Genomic DNA, 26,432 nt, shown 5'->3' on the forward strand with positions numbered 1-26,432 from the left:
GTCAAAACCCACCCACAGATCTAGAATAGTGGATCTCACATATGAAGTCTGCAAAATCAGCTAGCAAAATAAATAAAGGCCTAGTCTGCTGCCTAAATACTCCCATGGCTAGTGCTAACATTCTGATTTCTAAAGCAATAAACTTTGAATGTGCTCAGTGGAGGCAGTGCTACCCACCATGTGGTGCTGGGAAATGCATGTGTTAGGAGGTGATTGATTGTGACAGTGACTGAAGGCAGGTACCACTAGCATTTTGTTGTTGTTGTTAATCCTCACCTGAGGATATTTTTCCATTGATTTTTATAGAGAGTGGAAGGGAGAGAGAGAGGGAAACATGGATGTGAGACACATTGATTGGTTGCCTCCCGCACAAGCACCAGAAACACTGAATAAAAGAATGGGTTTTTAATTCATTCATGTAAATAATTATTTAGACCCTATAAGAAGGTTCAAGTCACATTGTATGACTTCCTGTGGAGCCAGGCCATTGAGCAGAGCTGTGAGACTGAATTTATTAATCTGGAGAGAGCCCATGGATAAAAGGAAAGTCAAGAGATCACCATAGAAGACACTGTGCAATTCATCCTCAAAGCAAGCTAAAATATATAAAGTATTTTGTGGGGTGGTTTCTTGCTGGAGACTAATTGAAGCATGGCATAATAAATGCAAGAAGTCCTCAAAAGTTTTATGGGCTTCTATATTCAGCAGGGCTGACCCCATGTTATTGCCTACAGGAATGGCCAAAAGCATTTTCCCAAACCTGAAGACCTGCATATATTATTGCCTGTTACCAGACAGCTGAGGGCATTTCAATATACATGTTATTGACTCCTGATGGCCAAACAGCTGAACAGCTGTAGGCATTTCCCCCAACATGACAATGCCTACTGTATACCAAACTTACCTTTGATATATATATCTACTTTGTTTTTTTTGGTTTTTTTTAAATATATATTTTATTGATTTTATACAGAGAGGAAGAGAGACAGAGAGTTAGAAACAACGATGAGAGAGAATCATTGATCAGCTGCCTCTTGCACACCCCCCACTGGGGAGGTGCCCGCAACCAAGGTACATGCCCTTGACCGGAATCGAACCCGGGACCTTTCAGTCCCCAAGCCGACGCTCTATCCACTGAGCCAAACCGGTTTCGGCTATCTACTTTGTTATAGGGGAAAATGTGGGAATAAAAATAGCCCTGGGTTTGAAGATAGGAAGAATTTAGCTACTAAATTCTCTAAACTTCCTCAGCTAAACTTCCTCTAGCTCCCCCATGGATTACAAATTTATATTATATTTCTAGTCTCTTTATTCGTTTACATGCAGCCCCTTCTCCAGATTCCTGAACCCTTCTAGATGCTGGATATCATCTTGGTAGTTTCTCTTTTCTCTAATTGTTGACAGAATTGTTGAATTATAATCTTCATATACTTATGAGATGACTGATATTGTCCCTCAAAACAGAAAAACAACTTGAGCTAAACCCAAAATGCTAGCATGCAGCCAACAAGCAGTCCTTTGTCTCTATGTTGCCTTCTACGGTAAACTTGAACTTCCCCTGAGTTTGATTCCATTCATTTCAGCTAGAAGTATGTGGCAAATAAACTGTTCACCAGTCATCCTCTGGAATGGCTGACTGGGCTTTGCTGTGAGTTAGTGGCCCAGGGGGAGCAGGCCAAGAGCTCCCTCTCCATAAGATGCCTCCTAAAAGGAAAGAGGTCATTAACAATTCACAAAGGAGGCTGTGGCCATAAATATTTTAGAATTCGACTTCCTTAAGATCTTAAAATAATGAAAAACATTTGTTGGTTTAAGAATTTTAAGTCCTCCCATCTTTGGATTCATGCCTCAATATCTTGCTTTGAAACTCCACAGCGAGGGGCACGCATGACATCGCAGTCAGAGGGAGTGCATGCCACATAAAACCTCGCCTGGGTCAGAGAGAAGGGCCAAGCTCTCAAGAGCACCCTAAAATGAATACCCAAGTTCGGCCTCACACATGTCAAAGACCTGTGCAGGGCCAACATCTTTATGACTTTGGTCCTGGGAAGAGAGACCCAGTCTGAGATTAGAATTTACAGCCAACAAGCTGCTGATGAAGCAGCAATGGCCATTTAGTGCATGAATGGCCACTTTGGGAACAGGCGGCTTAGCACAGCAGGCTGGAAATCTCAGAGTGGAGCCAGGGGCAACCTTGTTCACCTTTGCTGGAATAAGTTCATTCACCCCATGATCTGTCCCTTGGGCCTTTTCTCTGCCTTCCTGTAGATTTACAGCCTCCTCCCTGCCGTTCTTTAGAGCTTCAACACACATGACAATTTAGCATCAAGAGAATTCCCAAGACCAAGTGAAGACAATCTTTCTTGGCTATAAATGTCATTCTAAAATCTTCTCATCTGTAATGCTTCAAGAACACTTGAGATGTGCGTGGCCTGCCCCTGCAGCATCCCACCCTCTAAGAGCCCACAATTTCCCGAACCCATTTAGCTCACTCTCATGCTTCCAGATGTCTGCTCCAACCTCCAAAGCATCAGCTGGCTTTAGTGCAGGGATTCTCAACTGGGAGCAATTTTGCCCCCTGAGACATTTGGCAAAGTTTAGAGACATATTTGATGGTCACAACTGGGTGAGTGGGTGGGGGTGGTACTAGCATGTAGGGGATAGAGGTCAGAGATGGTTTTAAATGTCCACAGGACAGCCCTATAAGAAAGAGGGCCCTGTCCACAATGTCAGTGCCAAGGTTGAGAACCCCTGCACTAGAGCAAGGGGTAGACTGCCTTTGCATAGGTAAAAAACGTGATTGTCTAAACTTGTACGGTCCAATGGAACTTTCTGTGATCACAGAAATATACAATGTCTGTGTTGTCCAACATCAGTCCTGAGAGACATGTGGTTATTTCACTTTTGAACTGTGGGCATTGTCACTGACAAAGTGGATTTTAAATTTTATTTCATTTTAATTAATGCAATTTTAACCATTCTATGTAGCTAGTAACTACTGCATTAGGCAGCACAGGTCCATATAATGGGGATATAGAAGCACTGAGATAGGCTGCCTAGTCAGTCTTCTCCCCCTCAGTTAGACACCTCCTTATCTAAGACTTTGACTCATATTGATATGACATTGCCCTGGGAGTGCTATGACCTTTAATTTATAAATAACCAAGGCTAATTTAATATGACTTGATAGAGTTTATGTCTGCCCATCAAAGGGAGGATCTATCATGACTAATGAATTTGAAAGATATTTTCACAGGAGCAAAGAGCATTGGGGATGCTGAAGTGAAGGAGGGGACACTGAGTTTGAACCGGGGACTTGGGGTAGGCATCTGGAGTAACTGGAGGAGAACATGGGCTTCAGGTAACTAAGGTAACCTGTGCTTACCTGAATCATATAAACACTGCTGATAACAGAGACCAAATATTCACAATTCCCATTCATACACGTGTTCTGTGAAAACTAGAGCCAAAGGGAGGCAGAAAAGACAAAGTATAGAACGAAGGTGAGCCTGTTTCGTGCTCCTTCCCTAGCTGCCTTTAGCTCTTAGGATAAATCTCCAAGCAGTGAAATATGGTGATGCCCCCTCCTATGGGGAAACCAAATAAAAGGAATACTAAACTACGAAACACAGGATGGTTTTCTCTTTAATCTGATTATAAAATTATGGATAAATCCATCAAAGCTGTACTACTCTGATTCCAGCTGATGCCAAAAGCAAATAAGTGACTCCTTGTTAACACTACTTTAGGGCTCATTTTCTACATAACCCATTGAATAACTGAATTATTGCAAAATTTTTCATATATGAAATATTGTATACTCTAGTGTAAATATTTCTAGAGAAGGAAATCACCAACCTCACTTGGTAAGCTTTCCATACTGTATATCTAGAGATGGGAAAAGAATAATAACTAAACCCAAGTCCTTTCTTCCTAAATGTTCTGTAGGGCTCAAACTGGAGCTGCTGGTGGCATTAGCTTTAGTGATTTTCATGGGGGACAGTGGAGATTGAGCAGGAAGAGTAATTTATGACACCAAAATTATGACAGAGATGGGGAACTGTGGCATAAGGAGAGCTAAAAAGATGAGAATTCTTCTGCCCTGAAAGACACAGTTTGAGAGACATGCACACCTGAGACAATAGATAGCTGTGAGCATGGGCTTATACACAAGCCACTAGTTTGTCTGAATGAACATGGCAGGAGTGAGTCTGGGTGCATATTAACATCATAAACTTACATCTCACAGTTCTGAAGGTCGGAAAGTATAAGATCAAGGCACCTTCAGATTTGGTGTCTGGTGAGAAACACTTCCTGGTTCATAGCTGTGCTCTCACATGGAGAGAGGGCAAGAGAATTCTTTGGGATCTCTTTTATATGGGCACTAATTCTATTCATGAGGGCTCCATCCTCATAACCTAACAACCTCCCAATACCCACACATTGGAAATCAGATTTCAATGTATTAATTTTGGGGTGGCACAGACATTCAGTCTATAGCAGTTTGCCTTTATCTCCCTGAAATTCATATCCTTCTTGCATACAAAATACTTCTATTTCATCCCAATAACCCCCAATATCTATACCATATTTTAGCAGCAATTCAAAAGTCTTAAACTCAAAAGTCTCATTTAAATACTGTCTAAAGCATATATGAGTAAGGCTCAAGGCATGATTCATCCTGAGGTAATTCATTTCCAGTTGTGAATCTGAGTTTCTTTTTTGGTAACAAACAATTCCATCTTTAAGGGTGTGTGTGTGCTCCCTTAATCCTCACCTGAGAATATTTTTTCCATTGATTTTCAGAGTGGAAGGTAAGGGAGGATGGATGGGGAAAGAGAGAGACAGGGATGTGAGAGAGACATTGATTGGTTGCTTCCTTCACATCGCCCCGAAGGGTCTAAGAATTGAACCTGTAACCAAGGTATGCTCTCTTGATCAGTAATCAAACCAGTGACCCTTCCATCCTTGGGCCAATACTCTAACCACTGAGCAAAACCTTCCAGGACCCATCTTTAACTTCTTATCTCTTCTAAAATTTTAAGCAGTCAGGAGAAGCCAAGCTGCACCTTCAACACTTTGCTTAGGAACAGTTTCAGCTAAATATTCAATTTTATCACTCACTACCTTCCACCACACGAGAACTGAGACACAATTCAGCCAAGCTCTGTGCCAATTCACAACAAAGATAGCCTTTCCTCCACTTTCAATAATTTGTTTCTCATTTTCTACTGGAACCTCATCATAATGTCATTTACAGATCATATTTCTACCAACATTCTCTTCATGATTACTTAGGTATTCTCTAAGAAGATTGAGCCTTTGTCTACAGTTCACCTCTTTTATTTTCTGAGCTCTCATCAGAATCACCTTAAGAATTTACTCCTGGAAATTTAGGCTTTTTCTAGCATGCACCTCAAAGCTTTCCCAGCCTCTACCCATTACTCAGTCCCCGTGCTTTTACATTTTTAGCAATTTGTTATAGTAGCATCCCATTTTTAGTAGCAATTTCCGTCTTAGTCCATTTAGGCTGCTATATAACAAAAATACCATAGACTGGGTGCCTTGTGAGCAACGAACGTTTATTTTTCACAATCCAGGGAAGCTGAAGGTCAAAGCATCAGCAGATGTGGCATCTGGTGAGAGCCCTCTTCCTGGTTCATAGACCTCTTCTCATTGTGTCCTCACATGGCTTAAGCGACAAGGGAGCCCTCCGGAGTCTCTTTTATAGGAGCTTTAATTCCATTTGTGAGGGTTCCACCCTCATGATCTAATCACCTCCCAAAGGCCCCACCTCTGAACACCATCACACTGGGGGTTAAGCCTCAAAATATAAATGGAAGGGGAAGAGGCACAAACATTCGTTCTATGTAAATTACAGAGTGGTGGGGGCAGGGTAGTGTGGAGGAAGGTGATTTAAGAGCCTTTTATCCCGATGACAAAGGCTGCCAAAATAAAGAGCTCAAAAGATGTTTAAATGCAAAATGACAGTTCCAAAATTATTTCTCCACTAGAGGAAACTGGAGTGCTCACAGCTAATCTCCCGAGATAAACACAGCCAGGTGCTCCATCTCTTTCCCTTAATGACCCCCATGCCATTCTCCAAAATGGGAGGGACACTAGGCCCGTCTTGCCACAAGCCTTTGGTTTTATTTCTAATGGCTGCTCTTGCTGAACCTGGTAACTGAGTTTGCAGTTTACCCATATTTGACACAAGCAGCTTTTCCATGAGCAGGCTGAGACACTCAGCACCTCCCTGGGTGGAAATGGTAGCTTCTCTGCGGCAGCAGTAAATCCAGACATACGGGGTGGGGGCTCCTGTCAAATGATTCTAATAGCTGTTTTTAAACTGATCCCCTCTAAGTCTTAGAGTGCAATGGCTGATTATTGGGTCAACAGACATGAAAAGCTTTGTCAATTTGCCCGAGTTGGAACCAGAAAAAACATGTCTTTCATGATAAAAGATGTAAGATCAAAAAGCAATGTTAGTAACAGTGAGCACCATTTGAGGGTCCTTTTTATGTATGTTTTGCCCTAAGAGTAAAACTAAAGCAATAAGATCTATAAAATGTCCATAGTCTTTTTTTTTCTTTCATTCCATGGTTGAAAGATACCTTTGTTTCCATTTCAAGAATTCTAGGGCAGGGTTTCCATCAGATTTTCAGCTTTGAGCTTAATGAGATGACACTCATATATACTGGTGCAGTGACCATTGGGTCAAGGAAGACTTTACTGACTGAATTTGACAACATCATCCCTCTTCTTAAAATCTTTAACATTCATCAGGGGCTCTCCATTACCTCCAGGATGGGCGGAGGGTTCTTGCCAAAATGCACACCTCTCTCCTGTCACATGGAGATGCTTCCAGTTCTCCAAATGTTCCACATCCTCGTACAACTCCACTCCCTTGCTGTTCCCTTCAAAATCATGTGCACTTTCTCTGTGGGACCCACCTTGACACCCCTTGAATTAGGCTCTCCTTTGTACTTTGTGTTTAACTTCATTATAACACACATCATGTCCTATTGACATTAGCTCCCTATTCAACTGTGCAATCCTTGAGGCAGGGGGTGGGTGCTATGCTGCAGTCATCCCTGCTTTCCCTGTGTCTAGCACAATGGCAGGCACAAAGGTGGGAGCAAGTCAATATGTGCTTAGTGATGGAATGAATGAGTTTTAATGAACTATAAACGATGAAGAGTGTTTCAACGTGGGCACACCCCATGTTTTCTCTTAGGTGGAACAAATGCTAATAAAGCAGTTAGCAGTCCCTTCATATCGGCTCCACATAGTTAAAGGTATATTCTAAACCCAGGTATTCCCTTAAAACAAATGAAAAAAAAATAAACTGTTCATATACCTCAGAAAAAAAGAAAAGGGAAGGAAGAAGAGGAGGAAGCAAGGGAGGGAGAGAGGGAAGGTTTTCCTTCTGAAAGTCTACCTCAGGTGCCAGTGACTATTTATATTTTGTTCTGACAGTTGGTCCATGAACAAAAAGAAGAAGCGACTGAAATATATTATTTTCCATCCATGAGATTAAAGAGGGAACATCTTTCAGTTCCCAATCCATCAAAAGACATAAGTTGTATTTCACCCAGAAACCTTTTCTAAAGAAGCTCAGGCGCGTAGGAGTTGCATGAGACAATGGAAACCAAACTGAACCAAACATGAAGAGCATGATTAATTAGTCTGTTTGTGTCTCACTACCTCCTCTTTTCATTTTTGAGAAGTGAATAAGCTTTATTAATCATACCAGTTGGACTTGTGCCCTGCAGGTATGGGTGCTCCTCTTGGAAAGAGCCGCTTCTCCTCTCCTTTCTGTGGAGAGACGGAGCCAGCCAGTGCTGGCACAAACAACCCTCCCAGGGTATGCAGAAGATGTCAGGTGAGTGACAGGTGCAGAGGCCAGGCCAGGGCCACACAGCCTGGAGAGGTTTGCCCTCCTGCAGAGAAGGCTGTCTCTACTTGCTTCTCCCTGAGATGGCTCATCAAGAGCGGCTGGGATTTGGGCGGCCACAGCTGTGTTTAGGAGTGCATTTGCTTTATCTACCACATCCTTTGAGGATTTCATTGCAGGCTATGTTATCCACTCTAATGAATGCCTTGGCAGGTTCTGAACCTGGAGATGTGTCTGCATGCCCTGAACTGTGATTATTTTCACCACTGTTGAAACCGAATAGAACATATATTCATGTATCCTTTTCATGTACCGTGTCTTCCAGGTTGAGCCTAAAACAAAATGACACTGTAGGGAGAAAGACCAGCTTCAAAGTTGGGGTGGCGTGGTTTTCCCCCTTTCTCTCTTATCCTATTAGCTAACCCATTGCCTCCTGCTGCTGTGATAATTCTTTAACAGTTTCAAAGCTGTCCCCTAGATTGGCTATGGAAAATATGGCACATCAATTAGAAATTAACTTGTACTAAGTGACTTGATGGAATAGGGGAATATGATACATAAAGTGGAAAAGGCAGTTTACAAAATAGTTTGTGTAAATGAATATATATCTAAACAATTTTGAAAAAGAACCTAATAGGATACATACAAAAACAAATAATGCTTACTCCTCAAGTGAAATAAGAGTCATTTGAATTGCATTCCATACACATGAACATTTTTTCATTTTTTACATTGTGTATGCATTTATATATAATACGAAAATACAAAATGTTAATAAAATGAAATGAAAGTGTGCAAATAGAGGGAAAGGGAAATAAGTATTCCCTATGCTTTCTAGTCCTGTCACCACAATGAGTTTATTGCTCCTTTTTTTCTTTTCTACAAAAATTTCCCTGCCTGTCACCTTCCTTTGAATCTCTCAGCCCCTTAATTCATACTCTCTCATAAAGTTCTTCCTAAAAAATAAAATCTAAACAAGTAGTTCCCCGAAGTCCTCCAGGGCTTCCTGTATGGTACAGAAGTCCTCAGGCTGAAAATTGTACACTTCAGAAGTTTGTCTATACCTGAGGTTCAACTCCAACTCCTATGTCTCCATCCTGGGCCTCCAGAAGGCTGTCTGGGTCTTTCCTGCTTTGGCTGTTGTAGAGGGCCACCTGGGAAGGCACATGGACAATTTTTCTTAATTATCATCAGCTGAACTCAAGGCGTAGGCAGAGCCACACCTTGGGAACATATTTTCCCAAGATGGTGGACATGTTCTCAGCTTGGCCTTCATATCAGCCCAGGTGTCGGCCGGATGAGGGACTAGATATGTAAATCCATGCATGCTAGGGCCTACTTAACAATGCAAATAAATTGTTACTTCCTGGTATTGGGGGTATAAAATAAATGTGCTGGGAGGGGTCATCGTAATCTTTTTCCTGCCTCTCCAGCAGACAGGTTGGCGGCCCACCCAGTTTCTAGCTTAAAATCTATCTTTGTGTCTTCTCTCTTTATTTCTAATATTTCTCAATCCCTGGCCACCTCCACTTAGAACTGGTTCATTCATCTCTCTTTCCATGCGGGACGTGGAAAAGGGAGATTCCTGCCATGTCTGGTCCCCACAGCATCAGGCCCCTGCAGTCTGTGGCATCCCCAAAGATTCATTTCTCCCCTTCTCACCTCCTGCTGCCCTAACCCACCTCATTCACTCTCTGACTCAACTTTCTAGAGTCAGCCCTTGTGCCACTTCACACAGGAAGCCTCCTTCATCATCTCCAGGTCCAGTTAGGGGTTTCTTTTTGTTTTGCTCAGATCTCTACCTATATATATAATAGCCCAGCAACTGAAATGGTGGAACGACCAGAATGACCAGAACTAGTGGCAATAACGTGCACTATGGCAGCCAATCAGCCTGATCTGGGCCCCAATCAGCTTCCATCCCAGCCAGCCTGACCCCCGATCAGCCCCAAACACCCTGTATGGGGGTGGGGCTGGCTGGCCAATTGCCTTCAGCCCCTCCTCCTGCTGGCCCAGCCCAATGGGCCCCCATTGGGCTAAGCCAGCTGGACCCCACCTGTGCATGAATTTGTGCCCTGGGCCTCTAGTATCAACATAATTATTACTGCAGTGTGCCTTTTCTCTACCTAAAGGGCAGGAGGATGTTTGGTCCCACTCTGTGCTCAGCTCCCAGCGCAGTGTCAGGCACTGGTATGTTTCCATAGACATTATTGGGTGAATACTAGAATATCCTTGGCTGGCATGAATGGGGGGAGGGGAAGAGGAGGATCTGAACTTACTTTCATTGATGTTTGCTCTGATTATACAAATTGTCATTCTTAGCTAACCAAATTTCCGCTCCTCTTTCTTCAAAGGATGATAATGCACTTGAAAATGTTCATGCCAGTGTTTATCCACTTTACATTTGCTGTAGCCTATAGGCACGGCAAAATAGGGTACTTCCCCTCAGTAAGCAATGTGAATATGGATGAGGGAAGTGTTACTAGGTGCTATGGCTTGAACTGTTCCCCCTCCCAAAATTCATATGGTGAAGTTCTAACCTCCAGTGCCTTGGAATGTGACCTTATCTGGAAATAGGGTTGTTGCCAATGTAATTCATTAAGTTAAAATAAGGTCATTGGGTGGACACCCCAATCCATTATGACTAATCCAATATGACGTTCTTATAAAAGGGGGAAATTTGGACACAGAGTCACACACACCACCGCAGTGAGAACACCATGGGAGGATGAAGGCAACAACAGGGTTGTGTTTCTACAAGCCAAGAAATACCAAGAATTGTCAGGGAACCACAAAGGTTAGGGGAGAGGCATATATTCTTCCTCAGAGATTTTGGAAGGAACTAACTCTTCTGACACCTTAATCTCAGACTTTAAGCCACCAGAACTATGAGATCATAAATTTCTCTTGTTAAGCTACTCAGTTTGTAGAACCTTTTAGTGCAATCCAAGCAAACAAACACTCAGGGACCCCTCAGTCAGAAGGAAGGACTATAAACATCCCCTTTGAATTATCATAACCCTCTGGCATGGTTATAGCTCCATTTGTGAGAGAGGGAAGCTCTTTTGAAAACTATATTATGGTGTTATTTTCTTTTTCTCCTATACTCTAAAAATTTCTCAACTGAAAAAAAGCTATGCGTCTGAATTTAGGTACATGTAGAACTAAATTCAAAAGACAAAAGGATAGACTGAAAAATAAGTCCCATGTTGATTCAGCTCCTGCTAACCAGTTTTTCTCCCCAGAGGCAAACTCTGTTATGTGTGTGTATATGTATATATTATTTTTTACATAAATGATTATAGTTTGTTCACATAGTTCTGTACCTGGGATTGATGACTTATAAATGCTAGAGATAATTCTAAATTATCTCTAAATGCTAGAGATAATTCTCTGTTAGAATACATAAACGTGCTTCATTCTTTTTTATGACTGAATAGTATTTCTTTGATGGATATTTTCTGCCCATTCTTTTTAAAGTCTTAGCTGACTTTTCATAATCAAAATGAACAAAGCTTTCCCAAAGTGCCCTTCAGAGCCTGGATGGTGATGAACCTGCCCACACTTTTATCCCATTAGGGAGATGATTATTCTCTTTGCCACTCAAGCTGTTAGATATGTTTTAAGCTCCGGGAAAAGCTGGCTTTCCTTAGGTTTTATGCAGATGTCTCCAAAGCACAGCAGCCTATGTTTGGTGTGGGACTGGGCCCTCCTAGATCACTAGATTCTATTTCCTCAAGTTTGCCTCCTCCCATGGGTTACACTAGAAATGATCAATCGAATGCATGCTGGGCCAGATGAAATGTGAAACCACATATTAATACATTAATCAGAACCTTTGAGTAGTGTATCTCAGTGTTTCCCAACCTTCTCTCATGATGAGAATCAATTGTATACTTAACTAGTGCTCTAAGACAGATTTTATATACAGAGCACTAAGTTAGGTATGCAATTTTACCTATATGTTCCCAAAAATTCTAGTTTAGCACTTCTTAGTTGGGATTCAGGAATCTGTGTTTTAACAACTCCACCAGGTGATTCTCATCATGAGAGAAGGTTGGGAAACACTGGTGTATCTGTTGCCTTCCTGTGCCTAGTGGGCCATCATTCACTTCCCAAATGTCACTCACCTTAGTTCTTTCTCTTCTGCTTGCATTTCCTGAACCTTTCCTAAATTCTCAGAGGCAACTGGGAAATGCTTCTGGCTCAACAAGACTATGAATGCATCCATTATCTAACTTCTGAACACAAGTTAATAAAGTTATTCAGTTGTAATATAATCACATTGTATTCTATATGGTTGATTCTTAATTAGAGCTTAAGGAGACAATGGCCATGTCTAACTCATTATTTTTTTTTTTTACATTGAAATAAGCAGCTCTTTTTAAACATTAGCCATGGCCACAGATTCAGGTAGTTCTCAGAAGCCATATATGTCTGAAACATCATCTCTGGTGGGTCTGTGACTTTCAGATAGTCCAGGCAGCTATGACATGATATAAATTCCCTTCCTTTTCAGAATGTGTGTCTCATTCATCCTTCAAAGTCTAAGTGATTGCTTCCCAAAAGTCTCCAAAGATCTCTCCAGTCTGAATGAATAGTTTTTTCTCTTATTTAAGAGATGAGAATGTGCATCTTTACTTAGGTCTTTAGTGTTAAGATATTGTTTCCATGTTGGCTTCCTTTACTAAGCTCTTCCTCCTTCACAGAGTAAGAAATAGTCCATTGGGTCTGAGATGATCATCACACATTCAGATAATGTTTAAGGAGTACTCACTCCATATGCATATAGTGTCATTTAAAGAGTTTTACATGATTATTTAAAGAACGTATATACACATATGCATAGCCCATGGACCCAGACAATAGGTGAAAAGCCTGGGGTGGGGTGGGAGCTGAGTGAAGGGGGAAAAGGAGGAATATGGGGGAGGGGGGAAACATCTTAATATGTTACAGTCAACAAAAAAAGTAAATTTGAAAAAGAATTTTATATTAATTATCTCATTGCCATAATATTCTTTATGTGACACCATTATTATCTCCATTTTTTATAGAAACAGAGACACTTTAAGCCACTTGCTTAAAGTCACACAGTTAATTCAACTTTAGATTATGTATTCTCAGACAATAAGATGCCTGTTTCTTAGCAAGCCCCAAAGTTTACGAAACTGTTAAAAATCAAGCCATCGAACTTTTCTGATACAGAATTTTAATTAATTTGCAAGTTCAGTCAATAGATAGCCTCAATGGCTTCTAATTCAGCTTATCCTGGTTCCCTTGCTTTTGTGCTAGCAGTCTGTTCTCAATAGACAGTGTGATCCTGTTATAATTCAAGTCAGTTATAACTTCCCAATGGCTTCCCATCTCCTTGGTATAAAAGCTAGAGGTTTTTATAACAACTTATAAAACAAATAATATATTTTCCCACCCCCAATCTCTCTGACATCATTTCCTGTTCTCCTTTGCTCACCATACTTCAGCCATGCTGCCTCCTTGCTGCTCCACTCACAGGTCAGGCATGCTTCTACTTCAAAGCCCTTTCTACTGGTGTTCCCTCTCTCTGGAACTCTCTTCCCCCAGATAGTCTGCATCTTATTCAGACTGTTACTTCAAAGGAACCTTCTCAGGCTGCTTGACCATAACAGAATAACTGGTTTCAGACTAGCTTATCCTCTGTAAATAAGAAACTGGACAAGATATGTGAGGTTAAGATAATGTTCGGGCAATGGAAAACAAACAGTACAAGAATGCAGTCTCAGGCAGAAGGGAGCATGAGGTGAGCCCCATAGTAATCCAGCTCCCTGCCTGAGAACATGAGGTTGAGCAGAGCATTGTCTCAGCTCAAGAGGCAGACATCAGAGTTCAGAATAACTGAAATGACTGGAATGTGCCCAAAAAGAAGTTTGAGTTTATGTCTGGAGGAGGGGGGGGGGGGTGTCCCCCTCCATGAGTACATGGCTGAGGGCTGGACTGTACGTGTTCATGGAAAAGCAATCCAAGGCTAACCACATATCAACTGCTATGGGATTGTAATAGAGATTGAGCAATTATGGGGGTAAATATGTGAGTATGTAAATTAACAAAAATGAAGTGAAATGTAAACTTCATTTCCTCACTCATATTCAAATGCCCAATAGCCACTACCCTATTGTATGGTGCAGACATAGAACATTTCTCTCAATGCAGGAAGTTCTACTGGACAGTCTCTAAAATGTAAAACTTATAGCCCTGGCCAGTATGGCTCAGTTTGTTGGGAGTCAAATATTGCAGGTTCTATTCCTGGTCAAGGTGCATGCCTGGGTTTTGGGCTTGGTCCCTGGTAGGGGGCATGCAGGAAGCAGCCAATACATATTTCCCTTTCATTTCTCTCTCTCTCTTAAAAAAAAAATCAATTAAGAAAATGTAAGACCCATAATGTCCGAAGTCAATCATAAATCACTAGAAGTAGAAAAGCAAAAACAAAACAAACTAGTGTAATCAGAGTAAACAAAAAATAAAAGAAGCCAAAACAAATTGATTCTAATGTGGAGTAAATGATAGTCTTGGAAGATATAAACTTTAAAACATAGTCGTTCTACAATATTTTAAAATTAAAAACATATTCACTAATTTTAAAAACAGATACTATTGAGTGAATAGATCAGGAATCTTAGCAGAGAAATGGGAGACATAAAAAGAACTGCACGGAAATTCTATAATTGTGCAATACCCGAAGTGAATCATTCACTGGTGGGGCTCTCAGAAGGAAGATAGTAGAAAAAGGAATCACTGCTGTTGGAGACAGATCAAAAGAAAACATCAATGAGAGAAAAAATATTTAGGGAAAATGAACAAAGGGTCAGGGACCTGTAAAACAGTGTCAAACAGTCCAACATATGGGTGATTGACATCCCAGAAAGAGAAAAGACTGGGAGCAGAAAAAAGCATTTGAAGAAAAAGTGGCCAAGAACTTCTCACATTTTTTGAAAAATGACTTACAAATCTAAGAAACTGAAGAGTAATAAAATAATGAAAACACTATATCATAGGTTGAACTACTGAATACTAAACACAAAGAAAAAATCTTAAAAGCAGCCCGAGAAAAAAAGACACATTACATAAATGGTAACAAAGCTTAGAATTGTTGCTAATTTTTCATCAGAAGCAATAGAGCTAGAAGATAATTAAATAGTATTTTTTTGAGTGCTAGATGAAATACCCTGTCCACCCAGAATTCTACTTTGAATAGAAATATTTATCAAAAATGAAGATGAAATAAAGACATTCTTAAATAAACAAAACCTGAGAAAATTTATCACCAGCAGACCTGAACTAAAAGAAATGCTAAAAGATTCCTTCTGTCCAAAGTCAGTAATAGCAAATGGAAACTACAAAAAAAGTGAAAACTAGCAGAAAGAATAAAAAAATCAAATAAACAAATTGTGGTATATTCATACAATTGATTAATTCTCAGTATTAAAAATAATAACTACTGATAAATGTAATAACATGCATTAAGCTGACCAAAATAAGTCACATACAAAAGACTTCATGCTTATATGACTTCTATTATATGACATTCTAAAACAGGAAAAACTATTGATATAAATCATATCTATGGTGTCTTGGGGTAAGGGTAGGATATTGACTATAAAAGAGTAAAGGGGAACTTTCTGGGGAGATGGACATTTCTAATAACTTGATTAAGGTAGTGGGTGTTTACATTAGTCAAGTGTTATCAATTTAAACACTTAAAATCTGTGAATTTCACAGCAGATAAAGTATCCTAACTAATAAAAAAGTAATATGCAAATTAACCATCACTCCGTTACACCCACAAGCCATGCCCACCAGCCAATCAGGAGTGAGTATGCAAATTAACCCAACAAAGATGGCTGCAGCCATGGAGAGAACAGGAGGGAGGCTTGGATTTCTCCAGCAATGGAGGAAGCCAAGCTTTCTGCACACCCTGGCCAGCCCAGGCCTCTGCTTAAGGCTACAAAGTTTCAATTATAGAAGATAAATAAACCCCAACAGAAATGGCTGCAGCCACAGAGCAAGCAGAAGGTTTGGCTCCATTCCAAGCTACAAAGTTTTAATTGTAGAAGATAAATAAATCCCAGATACCAGGGCCTCCACCTTGGTTGCCAGAGGGCGTGGCTGGCCTGCAAACCACCGCAGGCCCTCACCCAGGCCACCCCACACCACAAGCGAACCCCCAACCTGATCTGAGAAACCCTTCAGGGAAAACCAGCTGGCCTGTACCCATGTACCAGGCCTCTATCCTATCTAATAAAAGAGTAATATACAGATTGGCTATCACTCCAACACACAAGATGGCTGCCCCCATGTGGTCAAAGATCCTGTCCCCATGTGGACACAAGATGACCACCACAAAGATGGCCACCAGGGGAGGCCAGTTGAGAGGGACCAGGCCTGCAAGGGAGGTCAGTTGGAGGTGATCAAGCCTTCAGGGGAGGTCAATTAAGGGTGAACAGGCCAGCAGAGGAGGGAAGTTGGGGGCAAACATGCTGGCAGGGGAGCAGTTAGACATCAATCGTGCTGGCAGGGGAGTGGTTAGGGGGTGATCAGGCTGGCAGGCAGAAGCAATTAAGGGTAATTAGGAAGGCAGGCAGGTGAGCAGTTGCGAGCCAGCAGTCCTGAATTGTGAGAGGGATCCCAGACTGGAGAGGGTGCAAGCTGGGCTGAGGGACACCCCCCCCCCACCACCACCTAATGCACGAGTTTTGTGCACCAGGTCTCTAGTATCTTAATAAATTGGGTTAAAAAATTTTTTACTTTTGCTGAATCTGGTTTGGCTCAATGGATAGAGCGTCGACCTGCGGATTGAAAGGTCCCGGGTTCGATTCCGGTCAAGGGCATGTGCCTTGGTTGTGAGGGGTGTGAAGGAGGCAGCTGGTCGATGTTTCTCTCTCATCGATGTTTCTAACTCTCTATCCCTCTCCCTCTCTGTAAAAAAATCAATAAAATATATATTTTAAAAATTGTTACTTTCTTATTGTGGTTCCCACACAATTGAACCTGCATGCACCCTAATACTCTCTATCTTTAGTTTTCTCTGTGATACATATCACTATATAACAACTATATATTTTATTTATCTTGTTTTATTCTCCTGTCTAGAATGTAACTTCATGTGGGTAAAAACGTTTGTCCATTTCTTTCACTGTTGTTAACAGGACCAAGAACAGTATTTGGCACATAATACATTCTCAATAAATGTTACATGAATGAATGAGTGAATGAATGACTTGACTTCCTTTACTATTATCAAATGAAGATGGAATAGACAGCCTTAAATAATACCTCATTAATATGTTGTGAAACTGAAGACAGCAGATTTTAGTCTAACTCAAAGTTAGAAGTCAGTAAACCCGATTTTAAAAAAGTATTACATGAGATAAAATACATGTGCATGTAGTTAGCACCCATGTGAGATACTTAGGCTCTCAGATGAATTATGGATGTTTCCAATAAATATAACCTCAGATATTTTTCTGTGCTTTGCCCACTAGAGATAGAGATAAAATTAGGAAGTTAGGACAATAAGGGGAAGGTAAGTGGGGCTGCAGTTTGCAAGATACCTGGGTGGGTGGGCTGCTATCCATCATCCTGAGATCTACCACCTTTTTGGTTCTTTCAAGAATTAGTAAGTATAAACTCTTTTAAGTGTAATGGTCTTAGAATACCTGGGCTGGCCACATCTCTGGCTTTAAAAAAGTGCTTGTGATGGACATAATGATTAAAATACAAATGTAGCCCCAATTCTAAAGAATTAGCTACCACATTTAACATCAAATTTCAGACAGTTGAAAAAAATCCACCTGGTACAGCCTATTAGAAGTCCCACCCTAGTGAAGATCTTTACCTTGAATAGAGAGGGTTCATTTAAGGTAGGGGAAAGGTGGGAATGGGCTGTGCCCAAAATACCAAGAACATCACACTCCTGTCCCAAGTATTACACCCTCCCAGAGAAGAGCAAACAGGATTCCAAGTTTCAGATAAGAATATGTTTATTCCAGGGCATAGTTTAGTGGGTAAAATAAGATTCCAACATGCAGAACCATGTGGATGGCTCTGAAGTGTGTGACCTCACTGCCACCTCCTCCAAGGCAAACCCAGCCTCCCTGATTTCTACTGTACCTAGATCACATAGCACACATCCCAATGCACGACTGCATTTGTTTATTGCACTTGGATGTTAGCCAATATCACACCACCCTCCCCACGTCCATCAGGATTATCAGCTTCTCCGGCTCCAAAAGTCATAAAACATGTACCTTATGTTTTACTTTGTTTATTCTTATCATAAAAACAACAACTTTCTCCTCTAATATCCCTCTCTTTTCCCCTATTCTGGCTCCCCACCTCCATGAGAGTCAATAATCAAAGGAATTGGGGATTGGGACTCAAGAGTGGGGGGAAAAGGAGTGCTCTTACTTCTCATTCTGTGTCCTTCTGAGTGTTAGAATTAGAAATGCCAGGAGTCACCTGTTTAACAGATAGGGAAAAAAATCTGGGGCATTCTTGTGGAGGTAAGGATGTCAGAAAAGAAGATAATTTGTAATAGATCTTCTTGTTTGGAATAAGGTAACTGGGAAGGGGGCCTGGAAAGAGGACCCAGGGAGAGGCAGGATGGGAAGGGGCGAGAGTGAGAATGAAAATAACCTTGAAGATTCTGTGAGAATAAAGAGGGAGGAGAAAATCATTTGAGGAAATATTTAAGATCTAATGGGAAGATACTGGGGGTGGGGGTGAGTGATGAATAAGCAGAGTTTATTAGTGCTTTAAGCCTAAACCAAGAAAATAGAATAACAAGACCATGACATTTGTGACTTATTCCAACACTGTCATTTGGACAGTGTGAAGAAATTGCAGGGTTTCAGGCCAGCAGTGGACAAGATGGAGGAGCAAGTAGCAAAACAACAAGTGTGAGCCCGAGTATATGTGAGTGTGAGTGTGTGTGTGTGTGTGTGTGTGTGTGTGTGTGTGTGTGTGTTCTGTACTTGGAGATCTCAAAATAAGACTCTCCTGCCAGCTCTGTGTGTGAAACAAAGACCTGTCCTTCCCCTGCTGTCACAGACACCATGGGTCATGGCTGCATTGCCAGGTGAACCTCAGTAAAAAAGGGGTTTCTAGACACAGTTCCAATGTGGGGGTTCCCACACACCAACAAGCAACTCATGGATGCCAGCAAATTGTCCAGATATTTAACTCAATCTTATGCTATCTACATGGGGATATAGCATTAGATTCCAAAAGTTAAGGGTTAAGTCCTATAAGATTGCCCTCCTAATTGCACATTCTTCAGATGCCAACTGCAAATCCAGGTTGTTAGATTGAATGTTTATAGACTGGAGGTTCTAACAACCCCCTCCAACTCTGATTGCAAATTGTAAGTCCAGGCTGTCACCTGCATTTCTGACTGATAGGCTACAAATCAGAGGTTCCCATGATGCCCTCCTCAGATTCGATTAATTTGCAAGAATTGCTCACAGGACTCAGAAATATTTTACTTATTAGATCATTAGTGTACTGTAAAAGGACATAATTCAGGGACAGCCAGATTGAAGAGCAAGGCATGGAGAAGGGGCTGAGCTCCTATGCCCTGTCCAGGCATGCCACTCTCCCACATCTTCACATGTTCCCTGGTCCAGAAGCTCTCCAAAAAAACCCCTAACAATCTCTCTCCCTGGGCTTTTATGAAGGGTTCATTACAGAATCATGATTGGTTAAGTGATTGGCCATTGGCAATTGATTAAACCTCCAGCCCCTCTCCCCTCCCTGAAGCAGGAATGGGGGTGGAGGTGGGGTAAAACTGAAAGTTCCAAACCTCCAGTCACATGGTTGGGTCTCCTGACCATCAGCGGCTACTCTTGGGTGGGATCCAAAAGTCATCTCCATTAGTATAACAATGACACCTTGCTCACTCTCAACATTTAGGAAATTCCAAGAGTTTGGGGAACTGTGAGCCAGAAGCTGTATGTGAAGACCAAATATCTTATAAATAAAAGTGTCACAATCAGATTGCTCAATGTTGAATCTGCTCTTAGTCCCCTGTTCCTGCCCCAAGTTCCCACAGAGACTTTCTGGAGGAAACAGTTTCTTCTTTTCAACGTCACCACACATGTAGAAGACTTATCTCTGAGCAGAAAGCACACAAGGCATCATGCATTGGTTGTAAATACCGATACAGCACTAAGCAAAGCAGCATTGGTGAAAGGTATTTCTAGCTGACAACAAAAGTCGAAGTCTGTATGCTGGATGGGGTGGAAACAATTCCCCAGCTCATCTCTCACCACTTTCCCTGGCTCATGCCCTTCAGCCAACTGGCCTTTCACTGTTCCTCAAACTCAACGTCTGCATCTGCTTTCTTTGCCTGAGGCTCTGATTCTGACCTCCAGATTTATAACTCCTGAGACCTCTCTATTTGAAGCATCTCCTATGTCACATCACTCACTTCTAGCTTCTATCTGACACTAACCACTCTGACATGATCTAGTGTATCTACTCATTTATTTGGCTTATTTGCAGCTCCACTATTAGAATATAAACTCCATGAGAACAGGAGCTCTACTCTCCATCTTTTCCAACACTGAGGATACAGAAAGCAATCAATAGTGCTCACTGAGTGAAAAAGCAAGCCTGCTGATGTAGGATTGGAACCTTTTATGTTACATAGAAAATATTTTTCTGCACTAGGTATTCTCCCAGCCCTACTATTTCTTACAACAATGGGACAGTCCTTAAAATGAGAGACCCACCATAGCAGGCTTGGATCAGTGGATTGAGTGTCAGCCCACAGACTGAAGGACCTTCAGTTTGATTCTGATCAAGGGCATGTTGTACTTCAATTGTAGGCCTGATCCCTGGCTCCAACGAGTTTGGGAGGCAACCAATCAATGTGTCTCTCTCACATCAATGTTTCTCTTTCTCTGTCTCTCCTTCTCCTTTCCACTCTTTCTAAAAATCAATGGAAAATATATCCTCAGGTGAGGATTTAAAAAAAAAAAAAAAAAAAAAAAAAGAATGAGGGGGACCAGTGTTAGCTGTTAAATACCCATTCAAAAGAGCAATGCTCTTTATCAAGGAAGCAAATATCTGTGGTTCACTTTTACAGTGTGCTCATAAGAAGGCTCAGAGGCCCCCAGGTGTGTTCAAAGTCCCTTCTGTTTACTGGGTAGAATCAATCTTATTATGATGCACACACTAAAATTTGCAGATAGAGTGGCCTCAGCTCTCTGACTTATCTCCATAGTTTCTGTTTGAGGCTAGCTTTGGGGTGGGGGATGGGTGGAGTTAGGGCTGAGGAGCACTGGTCTTGCAGAGAGTATCTGGCTGGCTGCTGATTGAGCAGCTATGCCTTCAGCTTTTCAAGGCTACTTAACTTGTTTTGATCACTCATCCAGTAGCTGCTGCAGGCAGCAGCCTTGAATTTGATCTCAGTAAGGTCCCAGCTCTTGGGCCCCACATGGAGAGGGTGTGAAAACCTCTTTTCTCTGTGGGAGCCCATACTTGATAGCTGTAGCCCAGAGCTACTGAATCAGGACCAGCCCAGCACTGAGCTATAAAGGGTCAGCAGTCTCTCCTGTTCCCTCTCCTCATAAATGCATTTCCATGCCCCAATCCCCTCCCCTTGCCCTTTATGGATCTCCATTTGGGCTAAGAAGCATCCAGGGTGTAGCTTATCCAGCCTGCTCTGCCCCCCCCCCCCCCCCCCGCATCCTCCCACCTCTCATGTTCAACTCAGGATGCCCACATCTCCACAAGAGCAGGGCCAGGAGGTGCAGGGTGGAGGGCACTGAGGAAAATACAACTGTGATGCCAGGCCATTTTTTTTTTTTTTTTCATCTTTATGATCTGCAACTTTGGGCAAGTCACTTCTCTCTGAGACTCGGTTTCTTTCTTTGCAAACCTGCAGTAAAAATCCCCAGTCTTTCTAGCTCAGAGTATCTCTAGGTTCAAAGGACATAATGGACAGTGTACAAAGTCTTTTCCAACTTTTGAAACCAAGAAGATCACAGTTCACATCATTCAAGATATATTCTGGGCAATAAAGTTTGACCTACTAAACAATAAACTAATTTACACTTGGCTCTTAATAAACAAAAGTGGCTTCAAAGAATACACCAAATGGGTAACATATTTTCATTTATATCCAATATTTTCATGTATATCTAGTCTTAAGGAGACAGCATCTAAGGTGAGGATTTCAGGTGTCAGGCTGACCTCTAGAGGCAATATCTTGAGGAGGAAGGTGGTTTAAACACTCAAGTCATAGTTGTGATAATTGTCCCTTGACCAATGGACAAAGTTGACCCATACAAAGTCTCATGTAATCTGAACAGGATCGAAGATATTCTCAGAGGCTGTCGTCACTGTTACACAATTAGCCAATTTGCAACTCTTGCCTCATCAAAACTATGTTTTTCTCTTGGTTCAGTTTCTCTTTCAAAATCACTGATCACAAATTACAAAGATCAGGCAGACGTGGGCAACTCCAAACAGAAGTCTCATTATCTAGCTTTGGCAACTTCCTCTCCTGTGATCATCTGTTGGAGCAGAAATTGAGACTCAGACTCTTGGAGTAGATGAGAACTTCAGAGATCTGCAGGCCTGGCCTTTTTCAATCTTGTCAGTCAGTCAACATGCTTATTGTGCACCTACTCTGTACCAGACGCTAGAGGGGATATGACCAAGATGCTGAAAAAGACACTAGGACTAATTCTCCAGGAAGGAGGCAGCAAGTAGGTGAACAGTTGGGGTGGGTGGATAAATATAGTGTAGTTGTACACTTGGGGGCTCTAGAAGGAATGTCCCCCAGGGTTGGGGAAATCAGAAAAGGCTTTGTGGGAGAGGCAATGTCTTTAGAAATAAAGGAATAAGCCTGAAGAAGATCAAAAGGTGAAAGGAAGATGATCAAGCTAGAGACTTGATGATCAAGAAGGAAAGAAGGAAAGAAGAGACTGTGAGGGTGAAGTAAGGAAATCAAAGTGGAACAGGATGTGGAATGTGACTGAGCTCCTCATACAACTACGGAGATAGCAAGAGGCCTACAACTAGAGTGTGAAGTTCAAGGGGAGGAATAGTAGGAGATAAGGCTATAAGCCTAGAGCAATAAGCATGGGTCAGATCAGGAATGGCCTCCTGGACTTTGCAAGGGAGTTAGAACTTCATTCCAAAGTTCTAACTTTGGGGTGTCTGAAAGTGTTAAACAGCACAGTAATTAGATTATACTGGATGAATTCTAAGGTTTCTTCAGTGATCCCCTGGCAGATTAGTTCATTCCATTGTGCAGCTGGTCAACATGTTAGCAAAATGAGTGTTCAAATGGTGTCCAAAGCTTCCATCACAAGAACATAGGCCTGGCCCTGCCCTCACTAGTGGCTTGCTCTGCATGTACAGGGTTCTAGATATCCAAAAACTTCCTCTTACCCCATCTGCATCCCAAATTTCCTCTTCTTCAGGGTTAAGCCCAATTCATTCCACCACTTCTCATAAGACCCAGGAGAGTTTCTCCTTGAAAGCATGGGGCTTGGAAACATACCTTTTCCTCTCTTGTCTCTGCTCTGGAGAAGTGAGTCATGTACATCACAGATGTGCAATGAATTCTCTTTTGGTGGGCAATAAACATATTTGCATGGACACTGAGCCCAGCTTGCGTGGCTTTATAACAATCAACACCTGGCATTTACTTCTTTGATTAACTCTCCTATCACCGATCAGTTGGCTCACCACCTACTTTCCACTCTAGCCTATTCCCCCAGGAACATACTCTTTTTATGCTGCTTTATTTTGTTAAGCCTCGAATCTAAGTATTTAGTCCTTCTTATAGCTTCTTTTTCTGAGGCTAAGTCAATCTTAATTTGGATTTCTTAATGCTCCTTGGCAGCATAACATAGTGGTAAAAACAATCTTCAGAGTCAAAAAGACCTGATTAGGAATTTTGCCTCAGCTAATTAATAACTGCATGACCTTAGGCAAGTGACTTAGCCTGGCTAAGGTTCAGTTTCTTCATCTGAACAATGCCGACAATGTGTATTCTTCAGAGCCGAGATCTGAGCTAATTTAGGTAATGCCCTAGATACACAGTAAGCATGTGAGAACTGATGGTTATTAATAATGAAAATGGCAATGGTAATAATAATGATGATCTGGTACTTCTATTTACTTAACTGGAGTCTGTTTTCACATCTATTAAATGAGGCTAATAGTCATTATTTGATAGAGTTACTTGGGGAACCAGTGTGATAATTGTGTAAAACACACAGTAGGTTCTTGGAGCATGGGTATGTCCCTGCCTCTTTGCCCTCTAGGGGACCCTTTTCCCCTATCACCTCTGTTATTAGACCTTTCTCTTCATCTCAAAATGTTACCAATAGCTTTTGGGAACACAGTCTCTGAGATGAAGCTCTCCTTTTTGGTTGCCCAAGATCAAAGAGTCATTGTTCTGTCCCTTGTTTTTCTTTAGTTCTCTTTTCTGCATGTTATGGGGTGAATTGTTCCCCTGCTCTTCCCCCCAACAAGACATAGTGTAGTCTTAACTCCCAGGACCTGTAAACATGACCTTATTTGGAAATAGGTTTTTTTTCAAATTTAATCAATTTACGATGAGGTCATTAGGATGGGCCCTAATCCAATATGACTGCTGTCTGATAAGAGGAGAAGATAAGATGTGCAGACAGAGACACGTGAGAGAAGACGGTAAAGAGAAGATGGAGAGAGATTGGAATTTTGCCACCTCAAGCCACAGATTACCTTCCAGAAGCTGGAAGAGGCAAGCAAGGATCCTCCATCAAAGGTTTCAGAGAGTGCATGGTCTCTCTCTCTCTCTCTCTCTCTCTCTCTCTCTCTCTCTCTCTCTCTCTCTCTCTCTCCCTCTCTCTCTCTCTCTCTCTCTCCCCTTCAAATCAATGAAAATATCTTTGGTGAAGATAAAAAAAAAGTCTCAAAACACCATCTTACTGATGGATAAGAAAATGGAGGATGTGAAAGTTGGAAGGGCCTTAAATGAATGTAGGGAGAAGAACAATATGAGGCCATAATTCAGAGGTCTCAGGGGAGCTGGCATTTTCATGATTACTCTAAGATTTCAGCTTAACAAGGGATAAGGTCTACAGACTAAAAATTAGCCACAAGGTACAACTTTACTCCTGGCTTTAGCAGAGGATTAAAAGAATAAAGCAGGCAGCTGTGTCAGGACTTGCAGGCAGCATGAGATGCAGTGCTTTGAACGAAGCTGAGTTGGCCAGGGTATGAATTACAGGAAGAAAGGAAGGAAGAAAAAGAAAGAGCTCTGGGCCTATTTATTCCTTTTCTATGGGACACATTGAAGAAAAGACAGAGTCATATGTCACAGGCCCAGCTGGAAACTGTGGGGCCAGACAGGACACAAGGGGCGTGAGTCACCAGCTTCCAACTTGTAGGAGCTCCATAATTGGAAGCTCAGCAAAGCTCGATACTATTCTGCAGAACTCCTCTGGTTCCTGGGGCTGCAGTGAGCTTCAGCCAAATGTTTACAGGTCCTGAACATTAGGACTGATGGTGATGGTCTTGGACTCATGCAGCATGGTGTCTCAAAGAAAAATAGTACTTCAGTCTCTGATAGGTGGGGACAGAAGAAGAAACGGGGGTACATGCTGTTGATGGAGTGATCAGATCTGATGAGGTTGTGGTGGTTGATGGCTCAGTTTAAGACTATAATGGACTTTCAGTTGCTCAGCATCTGTTCATCCCCCATTTCTGGGACTAGATTCTGATGTTCCTCTGGAGTCTCAACCTTTCTCTTCTTGGTCCCTGATGCTAGGGGCAGTACTGTCCTTGGCCCGGTCAATCAAGACCTTCCATTGTCCTGGCCACAGTAGTAATTGACTTAGGGATGGGCACACAGCACATGTCATCCCAAAGAGAGTCAGTCCTAGGTAGGCACTTTTACAAAAACCACTGGCCACAAGCTGCAGTCGGCTGAGTTGCTGAAAGGAGAAGGCAGCACCTGCAGCTGCTGGGGGCCATCTCACTAGCACATTGGAAGAGCCAGCGTGAGTGAGCTCAGGGATGGAAAGAGACCACGCCTCACGAGCCCGAGCCCTGTACCCAGCTGTGCCTAAAGCTCTTTTCTGTTACATGAGCCAGTATGTTCCATGCTTTTTGTTTTGCTAAGCCATTCAGAGTTAGGTTTCTTTTATTGGCAACCTAAAGAGTTCTGACTAACACTCAGACCTCAGCAAGGTAATAGGACCACAACAGATACCACAAAAATACACAGAAGCCAAGAAGAAGATCCAATCTGTATGCATGTGGCAAATTGGGCCTCTGGGCTTATGCTATCGATAGATAGAAAAAATATAGACTCACCAATGATGTCAAGGGCATTTTAGAATACTTAGAGAACTTAAAAACACAAAATTATGGCATTAAATCCTGAAATTAGGGAATAAAAACAAAGGGAAAAAACAGTAACCTGAATTCATTTGCAATAATATGGCATAATAACAATAACAACAATAAAAAGAACCATTCCAAAGGCAAGAAGTGT

This window comes from Pipistrellus hanaki, assembly GCF_964339955.1.
Source record: "Pipistrellus hanaki genome assembly, chromosome: 2".
NCBI classification, from domain to species: Eukaryota; Metazoa; Chordata; class Mammalia; order Chiroptera; family Vespertilionidae; genus Pipistrellus; species Pipistrellus hanaki.